Source organism: Podarcis pityusensis (genome assembly GCF_964106645.2).
Source record: "Podarcis pityusensis genome assembly, chromosome: 18".
In the NCBI taxonomy this organism is placed as follows: domain Eukaryota; kingdom Metazoa; phylum Chordata; class Lepidosauria; order Squamata; family Lacertidae; genus Podarcis; species Podarcis pityusensis.
This window is the reverse complement of record NC_138043.1, coordinates 4,333,837-4,353,190: the sequence shown is the minus strand read 5'-3', so window position 1 is coordinate 4,353,190 and position 19,354 is coordinate 4,333,837. Positions and strand designations below refer to the sequence as shown.

The following is a 19,354-nucleotide window of genomic DNA, read 5'->3' as shown; positions in this document are numbered from 1 at the left end:
CAAAGTCTTGGAGCCTCAGCTTCAGGGCCTGTCCTTCCAGTGAGCACTCAGGGCTGATTTCCTTCAGAATGGAGAAGTTTGATCTTCTTGCAGTCCATGGGACTCTCAAGAGTCTCCTCCAGCACCAGAATTCAAAAGCATCCATTCTCCGGCGATCAGCCTTCTTTAAGGCCCAGACCTTAAGGTGCTTCAAACTGTGCTTCGTTTTGAAAAACTGGAAAGAAAAGCTTGCCGTTACATACTGTATTTTCTGGCGTATAAGACTACTTTTTAACCCAGGAAAATCTTCTCAAAAGTCGGGGGTCGTCTTATACGCCGGCTACAGCAGCAGCTCCTGCAGCAACTCCCCACCAAAGGATAAAACAACAGCAAATTAAATCAAGGGACCCCGAGCTCTCTAGATGAAGCAGAAATACACTTGAAAATTGGCCCCAGAAGCCCCCGGCCACTGGAAAGTGCAGCGGATTTCTGAGCCAGACTGGAGACTGGTTTTTTTTAATTTTTATTTGGTGTGCGTTGGAAGAGGGGTAGTCTTATACGGCGAGTATATCCCAAACTCTGTATTTTAACTGGAAAAGTTGGGGGGTCGTCTTATACACCGGAAAATACGGTAGTTTGGTTCTCCATTTATCTGGAAAGATGGGAAGTGAGACCAGAAGGATGCAAGCAAAATTTAAAGGGCTTGGAACAACTCCCTTTTGAGGAAAACATACCTGCCATCGTTTTGCCGATGAAAATAGGGACGTCTGATTCCATTATTATTACACTAGTACCTTGGTTCTCAAACGCCTTGGTACTTGAACAACTTGGAACCAGAACGCTGTAAACCCGGAAGTAACGTATTTTTCGCTCTATAACACGCACCCAACCATAACACGCACGTAGTTTTTAGAGGAGGAAAATCCGTAGGCATGCCACCCATAGGCATTCCCTCCATAACACGCACAGACATTTCCCCTTACTTTCTAGGAGGAAAAAAGCGAGTGTTATGGTGCAAAAAATACGGTAAGTGTTCCGGTTTGCGAACTTTTTTCAGAAGCTGAATGTGCTCCATTTTGAGTGTTACGCTTCCAATTTGAGTGTTACACCGAGGTCTGTCTGATTTTGCTCTTTATTTTGCGTTTTCGTTTTTACTGCTCTTTTTTTTGTTTTGTTTTTGTGACTGTGTGGAACCCAGTTCAGCTACTGATGGATGGATTGTGCGACTTGCAGTACATTGTTTATTGCTTCCATTTTATGGATCAATTGCCTCGTCAGATAGTAAAGTTCATGTTAAATTGCTGCTTTAGGGGTTGTTTTTAAAAGTCTGGAACAGCTTCATCCATTTCGCATTCCTTTCTATGGGAAAGCGCAGCTTGGTTTTGGAACGCTTTGAAACAGACTGAATTGTATAATAGCGAGAGGCTCACACGAGCCTGCAACCAGCTATCTGCTGTGCATGTAAAAAGGGGGATGTAACTCTACTAAGTAAAGGAACTTGCAAGCACAAGTTAGGAAGGATATTAATAAACAATATATCCTCTCCTATATATCCATATAGTTAAAGCTATGGTTTTCCCAGTAGTGATGTATGGAAGTGAGAGCTGGACCATAAAGAAGGCTGATCGCTGAAGAATGGATGCTTTTGAATTCTGGTGCTGGAGGAGACTCTGGAGAGTCCCATGGACTGCAAGAAGATCAAACCTCTCCATTCGGAAGGAAATCAGCCCTGAGTGCTCACTGGAAGGACAGATCCTGAAGCTGAGGCTCCAATACTTTGGCCACCTCAGGAGAAGAGAAGACTCCCTGGAGAAGACCCTGATGTTGGGAAAGATAGAGGGCACAAGGAGAAGGGGATGACGGAGGACGAGATGGTGTCTAGGTTTGTCTAGGTTTGTCATTGCTTTTCTCCCAAGAAGCAGGCGTCTTTTAATTTCGTGGCTGCTGTCACCATCTGCAGTGATCCTGGAACCCAAGAAAGTAAAATCTCTCACTGCCTCCATTTCTTCCCCTTCTATTTGCCAGGAGGTGATGGGACCAGTGGCCATGATCTTCATTTTTTTGATGTTGAGCTTCAAACCATATTTTGCGCTCTCCTCTTTTACCCTCATTAAAAGGTTCTTTTAACATCTGGGAGGAGCCAACACCAAAAAGCCCCTCTCTTGTGTCCCCACCCAACGCGCTTGTACAGCTGGTGGGACTCAGAATGATGTCTTCCCTGAAGATCTTAAAGCCTAGGCAGGGAGAATAACAGTCTTTCTGACAGCCTGGGCCCTGGGTCGTTTTTGCCAAGCCGGCTGTGGCTGATGAGGAGTTAGGAGTCCAGCAGGATACGGAGGCGGGGGCACCGACTTGGGGAACCCCGGTCAGCCCTCCTTCCCCGCCCCGCCAAACCTACCGAGCATCTTCCAATTAGCAGCTTCGTCAGCGTTGATGCCAATCTACTGAAAGAAAACCTCGCGCGGAGCCCTCGGAAACTTTACCCCCGGAGGGCATTCATTAAAAGTTTTAAAACACCTTGCTGTAGTGATGTGCTCCCCTCCTTTCTTCTCTCGACTTGGGCTCTGCTGCTGCCAATTTAGCTAATTGGAAGTCTTGAGGCTTGACAGGCGGGCGACGTTCCTTATCCTCTGGCATTCTTTGTCCTGCGGGCCCGACGTGGCAGATTCGGCAGCCGACTCCCATTGCCACTGCTTCTACTCAAGTCAACTTGAAGCCACTCTCTGTGTGCGTTTTCTCGCTTTGTTTACTTATTAAAGCAGAATACAGGCAGCGGATCTTCCCCTGCTATTAAGCTGGAGCTGGGCGGTAATTTTGAGGTTAGACTCATCACCAGGACTGGCATAGCAGGTGGAATGGCGGCTGTCTTCAGGAATGCCCCTGCTGCCCACAAAAACCTCTCTAACGCTGCCACCATGTTCAACCCCCTCCTCCTACAACGACCCTGTGAGGAAGGCGAAAAGGCTGCGACTGACCCCAAGGTCAGCCCCGAGAGCTTCGTGATGGAGTGGGGATTCGAACCCTGATCTCCCAGGTCCTAGTCCAACACTCTAACCACTACACCACCCTGCCTTCCTGGAGTCCAGCTCTATAAATGAAGTTAGGGACTCAGGGTGGCTGTCATGGTCTGGTCTACGGGCGATCGAAGTCCCGGCTGAGGACGTCGGGACCGGGGGCAAGATGGCGGGGTGGGAGCAGGAACGAGAGTCCAGAAGCCAGGGGTCCGAGGGTCAAGAAGCAGGGAGTCACGAAGTCGAGGGTCCGATGGTCGAGGAGCAAGGACTCACGAAGTCAAGGGTCGAGGGTCGAGAAGCAAGGAGTCACCAACTCAAGGGTCCGACGGTCAAGAAGCAAGGAGTCACAAAGTCAGGGGTCCGAAGGTTGAGAAGCAGGGAGTCACGAAGTCAGGGGTCCGAGGGTTGAGGAGCAAGGAGTCAGGAAGTCAGTGGTCCGAGGAGCGAGGATCAAGGAGTCACGAAGTCAAGGGTCCAAGGGTCAAGAAGCAAGGAGTCATGAAGTCAGGGGTCCGAGGGTCGAGAAGCAGGGAGTCACGAAGTCAGGGGTCCGAGGGTTGAGGAGCAAGGAGTCACAAAGTCAAGGGTCGAGGAGCAAGGAGTCAAACGCAGCAAGGCAGGGAACGTGTTGCAGTGGCAAAGAGCCGAAGGGAAATGCTGACCTTATATCCCTTCCCAGCTCTTGCCACCAGGTGCTGTGAGCTACCAGTCGGCCTCACCTGTGCGGCCGCACCTTGCCTCTCCAGAACAAACTTAGGAAGGCCCCAGTCCTGCGAAGCCCTACTGGTCACAGGGCCTAGCTCCTGCATGCACTCCTGACAGTGGCCCTGTGATCTAAACCACTGAGCCTCTTAGGCTTGCTGATCAGAAGGTCGGCGGTTCGAATCCCCGCGACGGGGTGAGCTCCCGTTGCTCGGTCCCAGCTCCTGCCAACCTAGCAGTTTGAAAGCACACCAGCGCAAGTAGATAAATAGGTACCACTGCGGCGGGAAGCTAAATGGCATTTCCATGCGCTCTGGTTTCCATCACGGTGTCCCATTGCGCCAGAAGCGGCTTAGTCCCGCTGGCCACATGACCCGGAAAGCTGTCTGCGGACAAACGCCGGCTCCCTCGGCCTGAAAGCGAGATGAGCGCTGCAACCCCATAGTCGCCTTTGACTGGACTTAACCGTCCAGGGGTCCTTTACCTTTTTTATATATAAATGAAGTAGGCATTTAAAGCAAAATGTCACTCTTATATTTTCCTTGAAGCTTTGTTTTGTTCCAGATTGTTTTATTTGAGGTTTTCCTGTGTTGTAAACCGCCTTGATATTTTTTTTCCTTTAAAATATAAAGGGGTATAGAAATGTAATGAATAATAGCAGCAGCAACAACAATAACAAAAAGAGTAATAAATGTTGCAGCAAAAAAAAATCCCATTGTGGCTTAACAACAATAACAACTGTGTGGTACTTGGCCATCATTTTTAATGATTTCTATTTTGCAGTTTTACACAAATTTAATTTGGCAAGCAAAAGCAAATTATATTAATGCAACCAAAATGTTTTTTGTGGGTTTATTTAAAAAAATATATTCCCAAGTCGTGTTACAACTTTTTAGCACTCTTGTTTTTGGAATTTGTGCACCAGTGCCCCCCAGAGGACAGTTTGGGCATAGCAGCTCAGAAACTTGACAGAACCTTTTGAAAGGCAATAACCTTTTTTAATCACCGCAGCCCTGATAAATATAGATTTGATGAATCAGTTGAAAATGTTAGTTGGCTGAGTGTTCCATTTTAATGAACCATAGTGAGAGGGAGGGAGGGAGAGGGAGACGCACGCAGGGAAACTCTTGTGAAAAACTTTAGATGGCATGATAGACTTTGTGATTAGTAAACTTCCTTCCTTCCTTCCTTCCTTCCTTCCTTCCTTCCTTCCTTCCTTCCTTCTTTCAGATATGGTTACCAGAACCTCACACAATGGATTGTCTCCACTCTGATCCCTACCCAGAGTAGACTTACTGAAAAGAACAGAGATAGCTAACTTGAGCCCATTAATTTCAACAGGCCTACTCTGAGTAGAAGCAACATCACATACACCTCAGAAATTGTAGGAAGGGGTTGCAATACCGGTGAGGTTATGTATGTATGTATGTGCTTCCTTTCCCAATTATCCCTGATAACTGGGAGTGGCTGCCAAGACCACATAACACTGGTCCTGAAAGACCTACTGTTATGTACCGAAGTTCTCACCCTGGGCCAGCAGGGGGATACTGTAGATAGTTTTCACTCAGGCTCACATATGCAAATAAGGGATTGAAAGTGACGTTCAGTGATTGGATAGTTACAGAAAGTGGTTACAGTTGTGTGGTAAAAAAGGTAAAGGGACCCCTGACCATTAGGTCCAGTCGTGGCCAACTCTGGGGTTGGGACCGAGCAACGGGAGCTCACTCTGTTGCGGGGATTCGAACCACCGACCTTCTGATCGGCAAGTCCTAGGCTCTGTGGTTTAACCCACAGCGCATACTTAAATATTCTTTAAAGTTCATTGTAAATTTATTCCCAGAAATTTTTCACTTTATTTGGTAGTGGGCTGCATGTGCGTGATATCTGCTGGAGGGGCAACCTCCCACCACCTATACATAAATTCCTGCAACAGTGTGTACAAAACTGAGCTGGAGAGGCCCCATGAGAACATAAGATGACCCCGTGTAGTCTAGCATCCTGTTCTCACAGTGGCCAACAGGATGGGAAGCCTGAAAGCAGGATTCAAGCCTAAGAGCCTTTTTCCCTCCTGTGGTTTCCCCCTCTTTACACACAACCAGTGCCGGATTTATGTATAAGCTAAACAAACTATAGCTTAGGGCCGCACTCTCTTGGGGGCCCCAAAAAAATCTGAAGGAAAGAAAAACTGGATGTACATTTCCAAAATATAAGATAAAAAACAAATAAAATAAAACCTACATACAGCAACAGTGTTTTGTGTTGTGTAGGCTCCTCTGATGTAAGTCATGGGCCCCGCCTGCTAGCCTGCTCCCTAAAACATCACTGGTTTGCTCCTTTCTATATATTGATGCTTTTGAATTCTGGTGCTGGAGGAGACTCTGGAGAGTCCCATGGACTGCAAGCAGATCAAACCTCTCCATTCTGAAGGAAATCAGCCCTGAGTGCTCCCTGGAAGGACAGGTCCTGAAGCTGAGCCTCCAAGACTTTGGCCACCTCAGGAGAAGAGAAGACTCCCTGGAAAAGACCCTGATGCTGGGAAAGATGGAGGGCACAAGGAGAAGGGGACGACAGAGGACGAGATGGTGGGACAGTGTTCTCGAAGCTACCAGCGTGAGTTTGACCAAACTGCAGGAGGCAATGGAAGACAGGAGGGCCTGGCGTGCTCTGGTCCAGGGGGTCACGAAGAGTTGGACACGACTAAACGACTAAACAACAACAAATATATAGGGTGCCTACATTCTGCATGGACTGGTTGCACGGCAACATGTGCAAATGGCTTGAGATACCTATTAGGTCCATAAATGACCCTATAGATATATTCAACACAAAGAAACAGCAACAATTTGGTGTTGACGAAGGACAGCTGGACATAGAAAGGGCTCCATTACCTTCAGTAGCTGAGGGCCTCATCAAACCTAAACCCAGCCTTGCACACAGGTAACCTTTCCCTGAACTTCTCTCTAAACTTGTCCGTTTGGCCAATGCAAATTCTCCCATGAAAGGCCATCCCCGCTAATGATCAGGAATGATTAAAAAATAAATTCAATAGGAGGACATCATCATTGCATTTTCGGATAAAGGGGATTCTCTTGGCTGCTCAAAAAAAAGGAAAAACCCCTGTAATTCCTGCTTGGTTGTCACCCACTGGTGAGAAACCTTCTGAGAGACTGCCAGGAAACAAGGGAGAAAAGTTTATTACCCCTGCCGCCAGAGAAATCAGATACTACAAAATCCCCACAGAGAAGGAAATGGCATGGATACTTTGAGCGCAATGCTTCTCTAATGGGAGAGGAAGCCTTGTTGATACAGACAGCGCTTGCTATGCGTGGGGAGACGAGGTTGCGAGAAGCAGGAATGGCACAGGGCCACATGGAATGCATTCCTGGATAATGAAACTTGCTTTCTCGGGTTTCTTGTCCAAGAGCAGAACTTTCGTTTCATCCAGTTATCATTAAGGTCAACAGCGCTCGTTAATGTGGTTTGATTTCCTTACCCCCGCCGCAGGAAAAGCTTCTTTTGTTGATGGAGAATGTGGTTTTCCTGGGAAATGGAACTGTTCCCAGCATTGGCTTCACCACGGCCAACTTTGGAACTACAACTTCTTCTTTTTTCGTAAATTTGTTTATTTGGTTTTTCAAATCAAGACTTTACAGCTGTGGGTTAAACCACAGAGCCTAGGACTTGCCGATCAGAATGTCGGCGGTTCGATTCCCCACAACGGGGTGAGCTCCCATTGCTCGGTCCCTGCTCCTGCCCACCTAGCAGTTCGAAAGCACCTCAAAGTGCAAGTAGATAAATAGGTGTCGCTCTGGCGGGAAGGTAAACGGTGTTTCCGTGCGCTGCTCTGGTTCGCCAGAAGTGGCTTAGTCCTGCTGGCCACATGACCCGGAAGCTGTACGCCGGCTCCCTCGGCCAGTAAAGCGAGATGAGCGCCGCAACCCCAGAGTCGGCCACAACTGGACCTAATGGTCAGGGGTCCCTTTACCTTACGACGTAAAGATCAGCGCTTCCCTGAGGCGGTCACGAGGTCATCTTCTGAACCCCCTCGCCATAACCTGTCCTTCAGCGCTAGAGGGATGTTTACATCGAAGGATGTGAGGTGCTGCTGATTCTTTTAAAAAATGCATGCTTTGCTGCGCCACGCACTTCAAAACACCAAGTTTGACAACCATAGGAATGCGCCAGCATACATTTCCTGCTGCCGAGTCTCCACAAATCCTGGCGCTGGGTCCCCTCCACAGTCCTCCTGGCCTTGGCATATCTGCAAACTTTCCAGCCTTGGAATGATTTGCCCTTCACCCTGTCCTCCAAGCCCATTGTTTCCCTCAAGTGGGATGGCAGTCCCCTTCTTGGGAAATGGATGCCTTCCTTTCCGGCCCAGCCAGGCTCATATTTCTGGACATTTCGGCGCTTTGGGAGAAAAGCGCTGAGGCCACCAGTTCCCTGTCTTCTCAACCTCGAGGGTGACAGATGTCAGTCTGGAACGTCGAGTGTCCTTTATCCGCCGCCAACCCTGCTTGGCTCTTTCTCTCTTTCCTGAGGTCCGCAGTTGGCAAGGGGGAATTTGGAGGGCAAGACCAAAAGCCAGGTCAGCATCCTGTTTTTGTAGTGGCCAACTGGGCACCCACACAATGCCCAGCAGTTGACGTGAGGAGGGTACAGGAGGGGTGCGGGTGGCACTGTGGTCTGAAACACTGAGCCTCTTCTTGTGTCGGAATCGCCTTCCTTGCAACTTGAAGCCATTGGTTTGAGTCCTACCCTCCAGAGCAGGAGAAAGCAAGAATGCTCCCTCTTCCATGTGATAGCCCTTAAGATATCTGAAGATGGCTCTCACATCTCCTCTCATTCTCTGCTTTTCAAGTCTAAACACACCCAGCTCCTTCAAATACTCAAATACTCCTCGCTTTGTTTCCAGACCCTTGATCATCTTTGTTGCGCTGCTCTGTACACCTTCCAGCTTGTCAACATCCTTCTTAAATTCTGTTGCCCAGAACTGGACACAGTACAGTGGTAAAGGTAAAGGCAAAGGGACCCCTGACCATTAGGTCCAGTCGTGGCCAACTCTGGGGTTGCGGCGCTCATCTCGCTTTACTGGTCCAGGGGTCACGAAGAGTTGGACATGACTAAACGACTAAACAACAACAACAACAACAATGGGTATCTAAAGCCATTTGCACATAACAAAACATGCACTTTATCAAAGTAATTGTTGAACTGAAATGCAATTAAGAAGAAGGATATTAATAGTGAAGTGCAATTAAGAAGAAGGATATTAATAGGGAAATAATTATTAAGCTCTAACATAGAATGATTTTTTTTATTCATAACAAACTTAATAACGCAAACACATTGGCATTTGGCAATAACAAAAGTTCCTTTAGAAACACAATTGACAAAGACTGATACTCTAGTCTCTAGAAACTTGCTGTAACATGAAATAAGAAGAGGTGTAAATATATGATGTAAACTACTAATAATTATAAATAAATTTATTAATATGAAGTTAATATGAAATTAAGTGTTATAAGTAAAGGTAAAGGGACCCTTGACCATTAGGTCCAGTCATGACCGACTCTGGGGTTGCAGCGCTCATCTCGCTTTATTGGCCAAGGGAGCCGGCGTACAGCTTCCGGGTCATGTGGCCAGCATGACTAAGCCGCTTCTGGCGAACCAGAGCAGCGCACAGAAATGCCATTTACCTTCCCGCCAGAGCGGTACCTATTTATCTACTTGCACTTTGACGTGCTTTCGAACTGCTAGGTGGGCAGGAGCGGGGACCGAGCAATGGGAGCTCACCACGTTGTGGGGAATCGAACCGCCAGCCTTCTGATCGGCAAGTCCTAGGCTCTGTGGTTTAACCCACAGTGCCACCCGTGTCCCAATAGTACAGTGGTACCTCGGGTTAAGAACTTAATTCGTTCCGGAGGTCCATTCCTAACCTGAAACTGTTCTTAACCTGAAGCACCACTTTAGCTAATGGGGCCTCCTGCTGCTGCCAGAGCACGATTTTTGTTCTCATCCTGAAGCAAAGTTCTTAACTCAAGGTACTTTTTCTGGGTCAGTGGAGTCTGTAACCTGAAGTGTCCATAACCTGAAGCGTCTGTAACCCGAGGTACCACTGTACTCCAGGTGTGGTCTGACCCAGGCAGAATAGAGCAGTACTATTCCTTCCCTTGATCTGGATGCAGCCTAGAATAGCATTAGCCTTTTTTGCTGCTGCATCACCCTGTGGACTCATGTTAACCTTGTGGTCTACTAAGTCCCCAGGATCCTTTTCACATGTCCTGCTGTCAAGCCAGGTGTCCCCCATCCTAAATTTGTGCATGTGGTTCTTCCTGCCTAAGTGCAGAAGCCAGACCTCCAAATGTCTCTATTTTCAGGGACATCCCTGATTTAGAGAAGCTGTCCCAAGTTATGATTTGATCCTGGAATGTCCCATTTTTCCTTAGGATGTCCTTATTTTCATTGGAGAACTTGGCATGGAGTTGTCCGACCCCCGAGCCATCTGAAGGCAATCCTGTATAGGGAAGTTATTTTTTAATGTTTTGTTGTGTTTTCATATATGTTGGAAGCTGCCCAGAGTAGCTGGGGCAGCCCAGTGGGGTATAAACAGTAAAATTATCACTTTGGAATGGGACGTTCCTATTTTCACTGGAGAAATGTGGGGGGGTATGCAGACCCGTACGTTTGTCCCTGCTGAAATTCACTGTGTTAATGTTGGCCCAGTTCCCTAGTCTGTAAAAGGTAAAGGGACCCCTGAGCATTAGGTCCAGTCGTGGCCAACTCTGGGGTTGCGGCACTCATCTCACTTTACTGGCCGAGGGAGCCGGCATACAGCTTCCGGGTCATGTGGCCAGCAGGACTAAGCCGCTTCTGGTGAACCAGAGCAGTGCACGGAAACGCCGTTTACCTTCCCGCCGGAGTGGTACCTATTTATCTACTTGCACTTTGACGTGCTTTCGAACTGCTAGGTTGGCAGGAGCAGGGACTGAGCAACGGGAGCTCACCCCGTCCCGGGGATTCGAACCGCCGACCTTCTGATCGGCAAATCCTAGGCTCTGTGGTTCAACCCACAGCGCCACCCGCGTCCCTCCCTAGTCTGTAGCTGACCTAGATTCATTGAGTACAATGGAGTTCCTAGTTAAAGCCGCCCTTTGTACAGAACCATGAGATCTAGAATCTTGGTCTCAGTGAGACTCAAGGGCTTGTGTCTTCTTGAATACCTCTTTGTCAGATCCTAAGCTCCTCGTTCCATGATGGCAAACCTCTAAAAAAAGAAAACAAATGCCCCTGTTTAAAAACCCGCTTCCTAAACCAGTTAAAAACTGATTAGCTGATGACCCGACAGATAAGACGACAGGAAAACAAGCAGCCTTAGCTAAACACCCAAGAGGGCTTTCCGGAATCGGCAAATTTTCGGACCTGCCTTTGTGCAGAAAATCAAGGCCAAAGGTTTGGGTGGTTTGCTGGTGATGGGCGGCCGTCCAAAGGAGAGAGAGAGAGGGACGCTGTTTGCTCCGGAGTGGGGTCACCCCACCCGAAAATATGTCCGCTAGAAGCTTAGACAATGCTGGGGATTTTTGTGGAGTGCTTGCTAGTGCGTTTCCGAAGCACCGCAGAACGGATTTTCATTGTTGTCATTCTGTGGCTTGGATTCTCTCTGCCCTGGAAGCGGAGATTAATTTCTCTCCAGGAGTCAAAGGTGAGAGGAAAACGCACTCAAATCAAGGGGTCAGAAGTGCAGCTTCCAAGAATGGGGAAACCGGGGAATACCAGAAAGCCGTTAGTTGTTCCCATTGTGCTCTAAACTTGCCTAAATTCATGCGCCTCCATGTGGTTCTCTTTGGTCATTGCCAGGGCTGGATTTAGGTTTGATGCGGCCCTCAGCTACTGAAGGTAATGGGGCCCTTTCTATGTTCAGCTGTCCTTTGACAACAACAAATTGTTGCTTTTTTGTGTGTTGAATATATGCTATGTGGTAATTTGTGGACCATAAAGAAGCCTGGTCGCCAAAGAATGGATGCTTTTGAATTCTGGTGCTGGAGGAGACTCTTGAGAGCCCCATGGACTGCAAGAAGATCAAACCTCTCCATTCTGAAGGAAATCAGCCCTGAGTGCTCACTGGAAGGACAGATCCTGAAGCTGAAGCTCCAAGACTTTGGTCACCGCATGAGAAGAGAAGACTCCCTGGAAAAGACCCTGATGTTGGGAAAGATGGAGGGCGCAAGGAGAAGGGGACGAAAGAGGACGAGATGGTGGGACAGTGTTCTCGAAGCTACCAGCATGAGTTTTACCAAACTGCGGGAGGCAGTGGGAGACAGGAGTGCCTGGCGTGCTCTGGTCCAGGGGGTCACGAAGAGTCGGACATGACTAAACGACTAAACAACAACAACAACAACAACAACAACAACGGGTATCTAAAGCCATTTGCACATAACAAAACATGCACTTTATCAAAGTAATTGTTGAACTGAAATGCAATTAAGAAGAAGGATATTAATAGTGAAGTGCAATTAAGAAGAAGGATATTAATAGGGAAATAATTATTAAGCTCTAACATAGAATGATTTTTTTTATTCATAACAAACTTAATAACGCAAACACATTGGCATTTGGCAATAACAAAAGTTCCTTTAGAAACACAATTGACAAAGACTGATACTCTAGTCTCTAGAAACTTGCTGTAACATGAAATAAGAAGAGGTGTAAATATATGATGTAAACTACTAATAATTATAAATAACTTTATTAATATGAAGTTAATATGAAATTAAGTGTTATAAGTAAAGGTAAAGGGACCCTTGACCATTAGGTCCAGTCATGACCGACTCTGGGGTTGCAGCGCTCATCTCGCTTTATTGGCCTATTTATCTACTTGCACTTTGACGTGCTTTCGAACTGCTAGGTTGGCAGGAGCTGGGACCGAGCAACGGGAGCTCACCCCGTTGCGGGGATTCGAACCAGCGACCTTCTGATCGGCAAGTCCTAGGCTCTGTGGTTTAACCCACAGCGCCACCCTTTAAGTTAAGTGTTACATTTAAATTAAGTGTTATAACCTGTAGTTAATACAACACATTTTTATACAATATCAATATCAATATTCAAGATTGAATGTATTGCCCTCGGCTGGACTTAAGGGACGATTCCAACAGATTCCACACAAAAAACGCTTATGTCCCTGTGGAGATGGCAGTCCCGAATTTTGGTTTGCCCTCTTTATAAAGATGAGGAATGAGATCATCACCCCTCTTTTATTGTCCATTCCGGGTCACCCAACCACTGCCCCCGTGTCCTTTCTCTTGACAGATCAAGATGAGCAGGTGACAGCAAAGGTGGCAAGGTGTTTTGCTGGGACAATCAGAATAAGGCCCACTATTCGCCTGTTGATTCAAGACCCTAAAGTGTGTTTTATAAAACTGACTTTTCATTTCGGTTCTTTGTATATCGTGTTGTTGCTTTGCTGCTATGGCCGATGGCTGACGCAAATAAAGATTCGTTCATTCTGCACCTTTTTGAAACCACGTTCTTTATATAATCATAATAATTTATTATTATTTATACCCCGCCCATCTGGCTGAGTTTCCCCAGCCACTCTGGGCGGCTTCCAATCAAGTGTTAAAAACAACGCAGCATTAAATATTAAAAACTTCCCTAAACAGGGCTGCCTTCAGATGTCTTTTAAAGAGAAGATAACTGCTTATTTCCTTCACATCTGAAGGGAGGGCGTTCCACATGGCGGGTGCCACTACCAAGAAGGCCCTCTGCCTGGTTCCCTGTAACTTGGCTTCTCGCAGCGAGGGAACCGCTGGACCTCAGTGTCCGGGTAGAACGATGGGGGCGGAGACGCTCCTTCAGGGATACAGGGCCGAGGCCGTTTAGGGCCAACCCTTTGAATTGTGCTCAGAAACGTACTGGGAGCCAATGCAGATCTCTCAGGACCGGTGTTATGTGGTCCCGGCGGCCACTCCCAGTCCCCAGTCTAGCTGCCGCATTCTGGATTAGTTGTAGTTTCCAGGTCAACTTCAAAGGTAGCCCCACGTAGAGCGCATTGCAGTAGTCCAAGCGGGAGATAACTAGAGCATGCACCACTCTAGCAAGACAGTCCGCAGGCAGGGAGGGTCTCATCCTGCGTACCAGATGGAACTGCCCTGGACACAGAATTGACCTGCGCCTCCATGGACAGCTGTGAGTCCAAAATGACTCCCAGGCTGCGCACCTGGTCCTTCAGGGGCACAGTGACCCCATTCAGGACTAGGGAGTTCTTTCCCTAAAGATGCTGAACCTCAGGCCCTCCAGAAATTGCTGGCCATCCATTCCTAAAAGCATTGACCATACTGGGGGAACTGTGGAGAGTTGGGGTTGCAGCCTTTGCAGAGTCACAGCTTCCCTTGTCCTTGGCAAAAGTTTTATTTTATTTTATTTCTTTTGGGAGGAAAGTTCTACTTAGAAGTAGTTCCAAGGCTGGCCGCGGCCAAGCCAATGGCGGGAAGGAACTCCTTTCCCAGGAAGACCAACTTTCCCATAAACAAGAGGCAGTGTCCTTGCAGCCAAGGCAAGGTATCTTGCGGAAATAAAACTGCATTTATGAGGGCCATTGACCTTACCTCCTCCGATCTTCTTATGCCATTTCCCAATTTCTCGTCTTTCGCGAACTTCAGGCTTTCTTCACTAAGTGCTAAAGCATCTCTTTTGCATGCAGAAGGTCGCAGGGGCAGCTTTTAATGTTCTGTTTCCTAGTTCGCTCCACACCCATTGGCAACTTTTTTAAAAAAAGGAAATGTTGTGCAAAAGCTGGTCTGCCTGTTCCTGCCTTGCTTTTGCACCCAATTTTACATTGTCCTGCCTATTATTATTATTATTATTATTATTATTACTACAGCAACTTACTCCCCTAATATGAAGCAATTTTGCACATTATTTTAATAGTAGTAGTAGTAAGGTAAAGGTAAAGGGACCCCTGACCATTAGGTCCAGTCGTGGCCGACTCTGGGGTTGCGGTGCTCACCTCGCTTTATTGGCCGAGGGAGCCGGCGTACAGCTTCCGGGTCATGTGGCCAGCAGGACTAAGCCGCTTCTGGCGAACCAGAGCAGCGCACGGAAACGCCGTTTACCTTCCCGCCGGAGCGGTACCTATTTTTCTACTTGCACTTTGACGTGCTTTCAAACTGCTAGGTTGGCAGGAGCAGGGACTGAGCAACGGGAGCTCACCCTGTCGCGGGGATTCAAACCGCCGACCTTCTGATCGGCAAGCCCTAGGCTCTGTGGTTTAACCCACAACGCCACCCACATCCCTGTAGTAGTAGTAGTAGTAATAATAATAATAATAATAATAATAATAATAATAATAATAATAATTTATTACCTATATCCCGCCCATTTGGCCAGGTCTCCCCAACCACTCTGGGTGGCTCCCAACAGAACATTAAAAACACAGTAAAACAGCAAACATTACAAACTTCCTTAAACAGGGCTGCCTTCAGATGTCTTCTAGAAAGTTGTTTATTGTCGCCTGGGAGGAGCCACCACCGAGAAGGCCCTCTCGAGACAGACAGGTGCCGACAACGAACTCTGAGTAGGAATAACATTGCATGCTTTATTATCTATTTACTTATATTTGTAATATGCACACTGCTTGATGGCAAGAAGGAAAACCTCAAAGTGGTTTAGAAGAATGAAACGACCAATAGAATTTTTAATCTTTTGTTGGAAGCCGCCCAGAGTGGCGGGGTATAAATACCGTATTTTTCAATCCATAAGACGCACTTTTTTCCTCCCTCCTGAAAAGTAAGGGGAAATGTCTGTGCGTCTTATGGAGCGAATACTTGGTCACTGGAGCCGAATTGCCCAGGGGCAAAAAGCAGATCATGCTTTTTTTTTTAAAGAGGGAAGGGGGTGTTGAAACAAAGCCGCTGATTGGTAAGCAATCGGGAGGGACATAAGGGACGTGATAAAGGAGGCTGCCTGGGAGTGGGGAGGTAAAGACAGCGAACTTGCAAGGAGAGGAGACAGGAATACTAAAGCAATGAGGAGAGAAATTAGAAGAAAAGGAGGAGCAAAAAACTGCTCCAGCTAAGGAAAAGACACTAAGGCAAACAAGAGGAAAGGGGGTGTTGAAAGGAAGCAGCTGATCAGCAAGCGATCAGGAGGGAGATAAGGGAGGCTAGCGATAAATGAGGCTGCCTGGGAGGGGGAGGTAAAAGCCCATGGATCCTCAGGAATTTTGCATTGGGTCACCCCAAATTCACCATCAGATCACATAGCATGTCCATGGCTACAGTCTGCACCAAAAAACCCACGCACCCACTGTTGCGTGGGGCCGCAATGGTGCAAAAACGTGGTTACAAAGCACAGATCCACATGGATCCTCAGGATTTTTGCACTGGGCTACCCCAAACTCACCATCAAATCACGTCTGTGGCCACAGCATGAACCACAAAAATCATACATCCGCTGTTTCGTGCAGAATATTTGTTTTCTTGTTTTCCTTCTCTAAAAACTAGGTGCGTCTTATGGTCAGGTGCGTCGAAAAATACGGTAATAAATTGTTATTGTTTCTATGGGTGTAATTTTTTGGACATTGGTCTGCAGAGGCAGCAACGCTGCTCCTCCATGGGGCTGCCCCAGCTTCTTTCACAGTCCCTGCCGCCTTGGACTCCTTTGTTTTTTAAAAAAAAATATTTTTTTTATTAAATTTCACTTAGATAACCAAGAGAAAAAAAACAAAACAACAGTTACAGAAAAAGGAAAAAAAATATATCCATACATAACACAAAAATAACATCAATTTCCATTACAGTTCCTTGTCTTATTCCTTGAATCTTTATATCTTTACAAGATTAAATCTTTTCTCTCCACACCTGTTGACCTCCTTCCCTCCCGATTTCAGGCTTCTTAATCAAAACTTCTTTCTTTTTTCTGCAGCTAAGACTTGTTATAGTTTGCGCGTCATAAGATTTATATCAAACCTGCAGTAGTTTTTAAGTTTCTATAGTTTCCTTCAATATATGCCATAAATTTATTCCAATCGCTAATAAACTTTGTATTTTTTTTGTTTCTAATTTTTTGCGTCATTTTTGCTAGTTCAACATATTCAAATAATTTTGTTTGCCAATCTCTGACCGTTGGGGTATTTGGACTTTTCCAATTTTGTGCAATTAATATTCTGGCCGCTGCTGTCGAATATTGGAATAGTGTTTTATCCTCTTTTTTAATTTCATCCCCAATCGCCTTGGACTCCTTTGAAACAGCAAACCTTGGAAGGAAAAGGGTGAGGCCATCATCAAACATAGCTGGCCGGGTTTCTGTTTGTCTACGAGCTGACCTTTTCATAAATCTGACAAATCTTTTGGAGTGAAAACATAGAGATTAGAAACTGGCAAGGCCTCCTCTGATTCCGCGGTTTTTCAGTGGAAACGAGAAGGAAGCTTACGAATTTCGTTGGAAACGTGATTTCAATATGTGACATTGAGGCGGGTTTTCCTACCACGCAAGTGTCCGTTCCACCAAAGGCCAGAGGGTAGCGTAAGGCCAAAGGATTTCTGCATCTGTGAAACTTTCCCCCTTCCCCATGCCAATTTCATCGGACACCTCTCCCCCCCCCCACTCCTGTTAAGGTACACCAGATACGTTACCTTGCCAACAAAGGTCCATATAGCTAAAGCTATAGTTGTCCCAGTAGTGATGTATGGAAGTGAGAGCTGGACCATCAAGAAGGCTGATCGCCGAAGAATGGATGCTTTTGAATTCTGGTGCTGGAGGAGACTCTTGAGAGTCCCACGGACTGCAAGAAGATCAAACCTCTCCATTCTGAAGGAAATCAGAGAAGACTCCCTGGAAAAGATCCTGATGTTGGGAAAGATGGAGGGCGCAAGGAGAAGGGGACAACAGAGGATGAGATGGTGGGACAGTGTTCTCGAAGCTACCAGCATGAGTCTGACCAAACTGCGGGAGGCAGTGGAAGACAGGAGTGCCTGGCGTGCTCTGGTCCAGGGGGTCACGAAGAGTTGGACATGACTAAACGACTCAACAACAACAACAAGTGTTGTGTTGGGGGTGAAATGAGGAACAGGACTAGGAGGGATGCAAATATTGCAAAAGGGAAAAAAGGAGTCTTCCACGCTCAAAACGATTACCGCCAGACTCATGGCAGCATTGTCATCGTTTTGTTTGTTTCTGATATTTGTACCCTCCAACATTTTTCAGATGAAAATAGGGACGTCCCATTCCATCCATAATGACAATTTTGCTCTTTATACATCTTATTGAATTGCCCCAGCCACTCTGGGCAGCTTCCAGGACCAGTATCTGGGGTTGGCTGCGGGGGGCAGGTACCGTATTTTTTGCTCTATAAGACTCACTTTTTCCTTCCTAAAAAGTAAGGGGAAATGTGTGTGCATCTTATAGAGCGAATGCAAGCTGCGCAGCTATCCCAGAAGCCAGAACAGCAAGAGGGATTGCTGCTTTCACTGCACAGCGATCCCTCTTGCTCTTCTGGCTTCTGGGATTCAGAATATTTTTTTTCTTGTTTTCCTCCTCCAAAAACTAGGTGCGTCTTATGGTCTGGTGCATCTTATAGAGCGAAAAATACGGTATCTTGTGCTCTAGCTAGAAAAGCACGTCAGAAGTGGGGAAGTGTGAGGTCTGGGAAGACTTCGCACCTGCAAACCTTTGCTTGGCTCCACGCTCATTGCAGATCCCTCTGCCTGCTTTTCAGAGCGCGTAGAATTTTTGTGCTTTACTTTTTTTGCTGGTTGTTTTTGCTATACTTTGGAAAGCTCTGAGAGCTGCATTCTTGGGCATTCTGGAGCAAGGTGGTACGAACGTTGTTTGGCACAGAACAGGGGAAAGCTGCTTAGCAAACTCCCTTAAGACAGTTTTTTTCCCTCCAGGTATTCTATTATTTTTTCAGTTTTTTCCCCTGGGCCTAATTTGTATAAAGGTAAAGGTAAAAGGACCCCTGACTATTAGGTCCAGTCATGGCCGACTCTGGGGTTGTGGCGCTCATCTCGCATTATTGGCCGAGGGAGCCGGCGTACAGCTTCCGGGTCATGTGGCCAGCAGGACTAAGCCGCTTCTGGTGAACCAGAGCAGCGCACGGAAACGCCGTTTACCTTCCCGCCGGAGCGGGACCTATTTATCTACTTGCACATGACGTGCTTTCGAACTGCTAGGTTGGCAGGAGCAGGGACCAAGCAACGGGAGCTCACCCCGTCGCGGGGATTCGAACTGCTGACCTTCTGATCGGCAAGTCCTCGGCTCTGTGGTTTAACCCACAGCGCCACCTGCATCTTCTTTGTATAGCTCTCCGTAAAAATCAACAACTGCCTACATTATCAAATTTTGAATTATGGTGCTGGTGCTGGAGGAGACTCTTGAGTGTCCCATGGACTGCAAGAAGATCAAACCTCTCCATTCTGAAGGAAATCAGCCCTGAGTGCTCACTGGAAGGACAGATCCTGAAGTTGAGGCTCCAAGACTTTGGCCACCTCATGAGAAGAGAAGCCTCCCTGGAAAAGACCCTGATGTTGGGAAAGATGGAGGGCGCAAGGAGAAGGGGACGACAGAGGACGAGATGGTGGGACAGTGTTCTCGAAGCTACCAGCATGAGTTTGACCAAACTGCGGGAGGCAGTGGAAGACAGGAGGGCCTGGCGTGCTCTG

The 19,354-nt window shown here is 47.1% G+C and overlaps 1 long non-coding RNA gene across 1 annotated transcript in view; it reads right to left on the bottom strand.

The window, feature by feature from the left end:
- LOC308467554 overlaps window positions 1-19,354 on the bottom strand; it is a 302,202-nt gene that overhangs the window by 172,360 nt on the left and 110,488 nt on the right. The window lies entirely within an intron of this gene.